Here is a 9,939-nt window from a genome sequence, read left to right as displayed (position 1 = left end):
AGGGGAAGAAAAAGGATCTTTTTCAAGAAAATTAATTTTGTAGGTTTTTCATTTGTAGGGTGGTTTGGTCACTTTCCCTCCTATGTGCTTGAAAATACATTACTGCCCCAATAAAGATCTAGTCCATTTAGCCTGCTCCAAACCCCAGTTGACCCCCTCTTCTTAATCAGTTTTCTCCAAATTCAGATATCTGTGTCTTGAAAAGAACACACCCTGGGTCTTACCTGCCTCTGGGACTTTCCTCTTGAAGCTGCCCCTGCCTGGGCCATTCCTCCCCCTTCCTATCTCTCTGACTTCTATCTCCACTTCATAGCTCCCCATCCATCCTTCCATGCCTTCACAAATGTCCCCTCCTATGTCTGACCACCACAGCATACCCTGTGCTTTTTAGGTGGTATGAGCATATAACTTAATGTCTAAATTAGAATACTTTTGGAAGTAAAGGGGGTACTTGTAATTAATAATGATGCTGCGCTTACAGTTATATACTAGGGACCGTCTCAGGCAAACCAGGATGGATGCTCCATTTCAGGGCATTTACTGTAGTCTTGCCTCTCCCATAGGCAGGCTGAAGATTCTGAGGGCAATGACTGTCTCGTCTTTGCATCCCTTCTCATGTCCAGTTAGTAGTATATATATACATATTTTTAATTTATTTAATTAATTTTTGGCTGCATTGGGTCTTCTTTGCTGCGTGCGGGCTTTCTCTAGTTGTGCTGAATGGGCGTTACTCTTTGTTGCGGTGCGTGGGCTTCTCATTGTGGTGGCTTCTCTTGTTGCGGAGCACGGGCTCTAGGCACATGGGCTTCAGTAGTTGTCGCATGTGGGCTCAGTAGTTGTGGCTTGTGGGCTCTAGAGTGCAGGCTCAGTAGTTGTGGCGTATGGGCTTAGTTGCTGCTCGGCATGGGGGATCTTCCCGGTCAAGGGCTTGAACCCTTGTCCCCTGTATTAGCAGGCGGATTCTTAACCACTGTGCCACCAGGGAAGCCCAGTTAGTATACTTTTTTAAAAATAAACTTTTTATTTTGAAATAATTTTAGATTTACAGAAAGTGGCAAAGGTAATACAGAGTTCCGTATATCCCTCACCCAATTTTCCCCCATCGTTTACATGTTGCATTTCCATGATACATTTGTTAAAACTAAGAAGCTGCATTTGTTTATTACTGTTAATTAAACTTCAGACTTTATTTGGATTTCACCAGTTTTTCCATTAATGTCCTCTTTCTGTTCTGGTCCAGACCAGGATACCATACTGCATTTGGTTTACATGTCTCCCCTAGTCTGTGACAATTTTTCAGCCTTCCCTTTTCATGACAGTCTTGAGGGGTACTGGCAAAGTTTCCTGCAGAAATGTCCCCCAAACTTGATTTGTCTGTTTTCTCATGGTTAGACTAAAGTTATGGGTTTGGGGGAAATATACCACAGAGGTGAAGTGCCCTTTTCATCATATGTATCAGGCGACACATGTTATGCACATGACATCACTGGGGATGTGAACCTTCATCACTTGGGGAATGTGTTTTTCCTTTCCCTATTCTGTTCACTGGGAACAAGTCACTAAGTTTAATCTCCTCTCAAAGGGTGGAAGAACCTCTAACTCTACCTTCTGGAAGGGATAGTATCTACATATAGTTTTATTCATTTATTTATTTCAAAACTGATTATTTTCTGGCAACCTTATCTCTGTTTTCTGTTTAACAGCCTGTGGAAGAACAGCTTAAGACCACCCAGTGGTTGTTCCCACCCATTCAGTGTCCTGAGCAGTGGGAGCTGCAGGCCAGCCTTCAGTGGCAGGCTGAGCACTCCAGTGTTCTGCAGATAGGCACAGAGGGCACATGCTTGCCTTCAGGCCAGCCTGTAACCTCAGGTTGAGCAGCAGTAAAGTCAGAAGCTGAAGCAGTTCATTCACTTGGAAATCCTCCACGGTCACAGCCTTTTTAGCACACCCTGCTCTTCCTTTTCAGTCCTTTCAGGATCTCTGTATAAGTAGAATCACACATGACCTCTCATGGGTGTTCATAGAAGCCTGCAAAGAACTTCCTGGATGAGGCTCCACCACATCAGACCCACTGAGTGAGCTTCCTTGTCACTGCAGGGGATGACAGTGTCCACATAGCAAAAAGGGAGACTCTGAGTTACACAGAGTGATGGTAGACAGGTTAACATAGAGGCTGGTTGTCAGCCCTGGGGTGATATCCACCAGAAGAATGAGGCTTCTGGAAGGCTGTCTGGATCTGATTAGGGAAGGTTCCAGGAGTGAAGCACCAAGCAACAGGAGTCGTTCCAGTGGCAGCAGCAAACTTCAGCAGAGGCTGCTGGCCAGTATCCCTGGAGGATGACACTGACATCAACCAGGTTTTTCATGGCAACAATGGCATGAACTGCCAGTGGAAGCTTCTCCTGAGTTCTCTTTAGATTTATGATATAGATGCCATCAATTTTCCTTTTGTAGATGAAATGTTCCACTTGGAACTCAAGGTTGGTCCCACCTAGGTGGGTTCCTGCTGCAAGGAATTTGAGGATACCCTCCTCTTTCATTTGCAGGACATCAAGAACTGTGGACATTATGAAAATTCCCCTTTGTTACAGGAATGGAGGACAATGCCATATGGATCCCTCTCTGGGTAGTGCAGAAGGGCTCTACATATATCACTTGGAGAGCTTCTGTAAGGAAGATGTGTCTCTTCTACCTCATTTATTTTTCAATCACTTACATCAGTATGTGTATTTATTTTATACTTAGGGTCATAATTCTGTACTATATTGTTATTTATTTTATTGCTGAAATTGTCACGGCCTTGGCCAGTGGGTGCTTTCAGGTTGGTTCCTGTGTCCCTTTAACATAGTTCATTTGGTTTTTGAGCACTTGCTTAACCTTATGGTACTATAAGGTGCTCCAGACTTATCTTGTATTTTCTCTGCCCCAGCCCTAGAACTAGCTATTCTCCCAAGGATCTCTGGTTTCTTTTATGACATTTAGTTCCTTTAATGACATTTAGAAATCAAGATCTAGCACAGTTCTCTGAGCTAAACTGAAGTCCGCTCAAGTCCTCCCAAGTTAACATAAACCTGGCAGGAGTGTGAGGGAGGCAGATGCAGCACCCAGAAAAGCTGCTGGCCCCGCAGCGACCTTTTGGCAGAAGCAGTAGTGGTCCACTTGGGCATCAGTCCATTTGGCTTCCTAATGTTTCTAGTGAGCTACTGGCCCTTCACCTGAGGTCCTAGACCTGCAGGGTGTGGGAGATAACTAAAGACATGTTTCTGGGCACAGGGAGGGGAGCAGTGGGATACTGCAGCTTCTTCCCCTCTTTATCCTGGAGAGTTGTCGCTAATAGGTCAGAGGGAGGGGCCCTGTCATCTATGATTTTTAAAATATTTATTAATTTAAAAAAATTGAGGTATATATGATGTTTGTTTTGCAATTTGAGGTTTGAGTTAACGCACTTATAAAAATAGTGTAGTTGTGTTTAAATGCATAGGAAAATGTGTTCATAAACCATAGTATTCCAGTGGAGTCATAATTGATTATTTTGCAGAGTATAAGTTCTCATAAATAACAGAGAGCAAATTATTTAGTAATGTGAAATGTTAATTCACTTTATTTTTAATTATAGTTTATTTACAATATTGGTTTCAGGTGTACAGCATAGTGATTCAATATTTTTACAGATTAATTATACTCCATTTAAAGTTATTATAAAATAATGGCTATATTTCCCTGTGCTGTACAATATGTCCTTGTAGCTTATTTTATACATAGTAGTAGTTTGTACCAGTTAATCCCCTGCCCTTACCTTGCCCCTCCTGCCTTCCCTCTCCCCACTGGTAACCACCAGTTTGTTCTCTATATCTGTGGGTCTGTTTCTCTTTTGTTAAATACATTTATTTTTTAGATTCCACATGTAAGTGATAACATACAGTATTTGTATTTCTCTGACTTATTTCACTAAGCATAATACTTTATAGGTCCATCCACTTTGTTGCAAATTGAAGAATTTCATTCTATTTTATGGATGAGTAATGTTCCATTGTATATATAAACACCATATCTTTTATATGCATTCGTCTGTTGATGAACACTTAGGTTGCTTGGCTATTGTAAATAATGCTCCTGTGAACACTGGGGTGCGTGTATCTTTTCAAATTAGTGTTTTCATTCTCCTCGGATATATACTCAGGAGTGGAATTACAGGATCATATGGCATTTCTATTTTCAGTTTTTTAGGAAACCTTCACACTGTTTTCCATAGCAGCTGCATCAATTTACATTCCCACCAACAATGTACTAGGGTTCCCTTTTCTCAACATCCTCACCAACATTTGTTATTTGTAGACTTTTTGATGATAGCCATTCTGACAGGTGTGAGGTGATACCTTATTGTGGTTTTGGTTTGCATTTCTCTGATTATTAATGATGTTGAGTATCCTTTCATGTGCCTGTCGGCCATCTGTATGTCTCTGTAAAAATGTCTCTTCAGATCCTCTGCCCATTTTAAAATAATTTTTTCTTTTTTCTGCTACTGAGCTGTATGACGACTTAATATATTTTGGATATTAACCCCATATCTAATATTTGATTTGCAAATATTTTCTCCCATTCAGTAGGTTGTCTTTTCATTTTGTTGATCGTTTCCTTTGTTGTGCCAAAGCTTTTAAGTTTAATTAGGTCCCATTTGTTTATTTTTGCTTTTGTTTCCCTTGCCTTATGAGACACATCCAAAAAAAATTGCTATGATTTATGTCAGAGTGTCTACCTGTGATTTCTTCTAGGAGCTTTATGGTTTCAGGTCTTACATTTAGGACTTTAACCCATGTTAAGCTTATTTTTGTATATGGTGTGAGAAAATGTTCTAATTTCATTCTTTTACATGTAGCTGTCCAGTTTTCCCAGCACCACTTACTGAAGACATTGTCTTTTCTCCATTGTATATTCTTGCCTCCTTTGTTGTAGATTAATTGAACATAGGTACGTAGGTTTATTCCTGGGATCTCTATGCTGTTCCCTTGATCTGTGTGTCTGTTTCTGTGCCAGTACCATACTGTTTTTCTTTTTTAACGTCTTTATTGGAGTATAATTGCTTTACGATGGTGTGTTAGCTTCTGCTTTATAACAAAGTGAATCAGCTATACATATACATATTTTCCCATATCTCCTCCCTGTGTCTCCCTCCCACCCTCCCTATCCACCCCTCCAGGTGGACACAAAGCACCAAGCTAATCTCCCGGTGCCATGCGGCTGCTTCCCACTAGCTATCTAGTTTACATTTGGTAGTGTACATATGTCCATGCCACTCTCTTACTTCCTCTCAGTTGACCCTTCCCACTACCCGTGTCCTCAAGTCCATTCTCTACGTCTGCATCTTTATTCCTGTGCTGCCCCTAGGTACTTCAGAACCTTTTTTTTAAGATTCCATATATATGTGTTAGCATATGGTATTTGTTTTTCTCTTTCTTACTTCACTCTGTATGACAGACTCTAGGTCCATCCACCTCACTACAGATAACTCAATCTCATTTCTTTTTATGGCTGAGTAATATTCCATTGTATATATGTGCCACATCTTCTTTATCCATTCATCTGTCGATGGACACTTAGGTTGCTTCCATGTCCTGGCTACTGTAAATGGAGCTGCAGTGAACACGGTGGTACATGACTCTTTTTGAATTATGGTTTTCTCAGGGTATATGCCCAGTAGTGGGATTGCTGGGTCATATGGTAGTTCTGTTTTTAGCTTTTTAAGGAACTTCCATACTGTTCTCCATAGTGCTGTATCAATTTACACTCCCACCAACAGTGCAAGAGGTTCCCTTTTCTCCACACCCTCTCCAGCACTTATTGTTTGCAGATTTTTTTTTTTTTTTTTTTTTGTGGTATGCGGGCCTCACCACTCTGTGGCATGTAGGATCTTCCCAGACCGGGGCATGAACCTGTGTCCCCTGCATCAGCAGGCAGACTCTCAAACACTGCGCCACCAGGGAAGCCCTGTTTGCAGACTTTTTGATGATGGCCGTTATGAGGTGATACCTCATTGTAGTTTTGATTTGCATTTCTCTAATGATTAGGGATGTTGAGCATCCTTTCTTGTGTTTGTTGGCAATCTGTATATCTTCTTTGTAGAAATGTCTGTTTAGGTCTTCTGCCCATTTTTGGATTGGGTTGTTTTCTTGATATTGAGCTACATGAGCTGTTTATATATTTTGGAGATTAATCCTTTGTCAGTTGCTTCATTTGCAAATATTTTCTCCCATTCTGAGGGTTGTCTTTTGGTCTTGTTTATGGTTTCCTTTGCTGTGCAAAACCTTTGAAGTTTCATTAGGTCCCACTTGTTTTTGTTTTTATTTCCATTTCTGTAGGAGGTGGGTCAAAAAGGATCTTGCTGTGATTTAGGTCGTAGAGTGTCGTGCCTGTTTTCCTCTAAGAGTTTTATAATGTCTGGCCTTACATTTAGGTCTTTAATCCATTTTGAGTTTATTTTTGTGTATGGTGTTAGGGAGTGTTCTAATTTCATTCTTTTACATGTAGCTCTCCAGTTTTCCCAGCACCACTTATTGAAGGGGCTCTCTTTTCTTTATTGTATATTCTTGCCTCCTTTATCAAAGATAAGGTGACCGTATGTGCATGGGTTTATCTCTGGGCTTTCTATCCTGTTCCATTGATCTATATTTCTGCTTCTGTGCCAGTACCATACTGTCTTGATTACTGTAGCTTTGTAGTGTGGTCTGAAGTCAAGGAGCCTGATTCCTCCAGCTCCTTTTTTCTTTCTCAAGATTGCTTTGGCTATTTGGGGTCTTTTGTGTTTCTGTACAAATTGTGAAATTTTTTGTTCAAGTTCTGTGAAAAATGCCATTGGTAGTTTGATAGGGATTACATTGAATCTGTGGATTGCTTTGGGTAGTATAGTCATTTTAACAATGTTGAATCTTCCAATCCAAGAACACTGTACATCTCTCCATCTATTTGTGTCATCTTCAATTTCTTTCATAAGTGTCTTACAGTTTTTCTGCATACAGGTCTTTTGTCTCCTTAGGTAGGTTTACTCCTACGTATTTTATTCTTTTTGTTGCAGTGGTAAATGGGAGTGTTTCCTTAATTTCTCTTTCAGATTTTTCATCATTAGTGTATAGGAATGCAACAGGTTTCTGTGCATTAACTTTGTATCCTGCTACTTTACCAAATTCATTGATTAGCTCTAGTAGTTTTCTGGTAGCATCTTTAGGATTCTCTAGGTATAGTATCATGTCATCTGCAAACAGTGACAGGTTTACTGCTTCTTCTCCCAATTTGGATTCCTTTTATTTTCTATTTATTTTTTTATTCCTTTATTCCCTTTTTCTTTTCTGATTGCTGTGACTAAAACTTCCAAAACTTTGTTGAATAAGAGTGGTGAAAGTGGGCAACCTTGTCTTCTTCCTGATCTTAGATGAAATGGTTTGTTTTTCACCATTGAGAATGATGTTGGCTGTGGGTTTGTCATATATGGCCTTTATTATGTTGAGGTAAGTTCCCTCTATGCCTACTTTCTGGAGGGTTTTTATCATAAATGGGTGTTGAATTTTGTCAAAAGCTTTCTCGGCATCTATTGAGATCATCGTATGGTTTTTCTCCTTCAGTTTGTTAAGATGGTTTATCACATTGATTGATTTGCGTATATTGAAGAATCCTTGCATTCCTGGGAAAAACCCCACTTGATCATGTTGTATGATCCTTTTAATGTGCTGTTGGATTCTGTTTGCTAGTTATTTTGTTGAGAATTTTTGCATCTATGTTCATCAGTGATATTGGCCTGTAGTTTTTTTTTCTTTGTGACATCTTTGTCTGGTTTTGGTATCAGGGTGATGGTGGCCTCATAGAATGAGTTTGGGAGTGTTCCTCTCTCTGCTATATTTTGGAAGAGTTTGAGAAGGATAGGTGTTAGCTATTCTCTAAATGTTTGAAAGAATTCGCCTGTGAAGCCATCTGGTCCTGGGCTTTTGTTTGTTGGAAGATTTTTAATCACAGTCTCAATTTCAGTGTTTGTGATTGGTCTGTTTATATTTTCTATTTCTTCCTGATTCAGTCTCAGAAGGTTGTGCTTTTCTAAGAATTTGTCCATTTCTTCCAGGTTGTCCATTTTATTGGCATATAGTTGCTTGTAGTAATCTCTCATGATCGTTTGTTTTTCGGCAGTGTCAGTTGTTACTTCTTTTTCATTTCTAATTCTATTGATTTGAGTCTTCTCCCTTTTTTTCTTGATGAGTCTGGCTAATGGTTTATCAATTTTGTTTATCTTCACAAAGAACCAGCTTTTAGTTTTATTGATCTTTGCTATTGCTTCCTTCATTTCTTTTTCATTTATTTCTGATCTGATCTTTATGATTTCTTTCCTTCTGCTAACTTTGGTTTTTTTTTGTTCTTCTCTAATTGCTTTAGGTGTAAGGTGTTTCTTTTTTTTTATTTATTTATTTTTTTTTTCTTTTTGCTGTATGCGGGCCTCTCACTGTTGTGGCCTCTCCCGTTGCGGAGCACAGGCTCCGGATGCGCAGGCCCAGCGGCCATGGCTCACGGGCCCAGCCGCTCCGCGGCATATGGGATCCTCCCAGACCGGGGCACGAACCCGTATCCCCTGCATCGGCAGGCGGACTCTCAACCACTGCGCCACCAGGGAGGCCCGTAAGGTGTTTCTTTAGGTAGGACTCTATTCCTATAAACTTCCCTCTTAGAACTGCTTTTGCTGCATCCCATAGGTTTTGGGTCCTTGTGTTTTCATTGTCATTTGTTTCTAGGTATTTTTTGATTTCCTCTTTGATTTCTTCAGTGATCTCTTGGTTATTAAGTAGTGTTTTGTTTAGCCTCCATGTGTTTTTATTTTTTACAGATTTTTTCCTGTAATTGATATCTAGTCTCATAGTGTTGTGGTTGGAAAAGATACGTGATACGATTTCAATTTTCTTAAATTTACCAAGGCTTGATTTGTGACCCAAGATATGATGTATCCTGCAGAATGTTCCATGAACACTTGAGAAGAAAGTGTATTCTCTTTTTTTTGGATGGAATGTCCTATAAATATCAAGTCCATCTTGCTTAATGTATCATTTAAAGCTTGTGTTTCCTTATTCATTTTCATTTTGGATGATCTGTCCACTGGTGAAAGTGGGATGTTAAAGCTCCCTACTATGATTGTGTTACTATCGATTTCCCCTTTTATGGCTGTTAGCATTTGCCTTATGCATTGAGGTGCTCTTATGTTGGGTGCCTAAATATTTACCATTGTTACATCTTCTTCTTGGATTGATCCCTTGATCATTATGTAGTGTCCTTCTTTGTCTCTTGTAATAGTCTTTAAAGTCTATTTTGTCTGATATGAGAATTGCTACTCCAACTTTCTTTTGATTTCCATTTGCATGGAATATCTTTTTCCATCCCCTCACTTTCAGTCTGTGTGTGTCCCTAGGTCTGAAGTGGGTCTCTTGTAGACAGCATATATACAGGTCTTGTTTTTGTATCCATTCAGCTAGTCTATGTCTTTTGGTTGGAGTATTTAATCCATTTACATTTAAGGTAATTATAGATATGTATGTTCCTTTTACCACTTTCTTAATTGTTTTGGGCTTGTTATTGTAGGTCTTTTCCTTCTCTGTGTTTCCTGCCTAGAGAAATTCCTTTAGCATTTGTTATAAAGCTGGTATGGTGGTGCTGAATTCTCTTAGCTTTTGCTTGTCTGTAAAGGTTTTAATTTGTCGAATCTGAATGAGATCCTTGTTGCGTATAGTAATCTTGGTTGTTAGTTTTTCCCTTTTATCACTTTAAATATGTCCTGCCACTCCCTTCTGGCTTGCAGAGTTTCTGCTGAAACATCAGCTATTAACCTTATGGGGATTCCTTTGTATGTTATTTGTTGCGTTTCCCCTTGCTGCTTTTAATATTTTTTCTTTGTATTTAATTTTTGATAGTTTGATT

General features: G+C 39.5%; 1 pseudogene across 1 annotated transcript; it reads right to left on the bottom strand.

Annotated features, from left to right (window-relative positions):
* Positions 1–1,719: 1,719 nt before the first annotated feature.
* On the bottom strand, positions 1,720–2,567 carry LOC309801116 (small ribosomal subunit protein uS2-like; annotated as a pseudogene). Its single transcript has one exon. The product of its transcript is annotated as a small ribosomal subunit protein uS2-like (transcript).
* Between the last annotated feature and the right edge of the window lie 7,372 nt (positions 2,568–9,939).

Source organism: Mesoplodon mirus, assembly GCF_964341445.2.
Source record: "Mesoplodon mirus genome assembly, chromosome: 3".
In the NCBI taxonomy this organism is placed as follows: domain Eukaryota; kingdom Metazoa; phylum Chordata; class Mammalia; order Artiodactyla; family Ziphiidae; genus Mesoplodon; species Mesoplodon mirus.
This window is presented reverse-complemented; position numbering and strand designations above follow the sequence as displayed.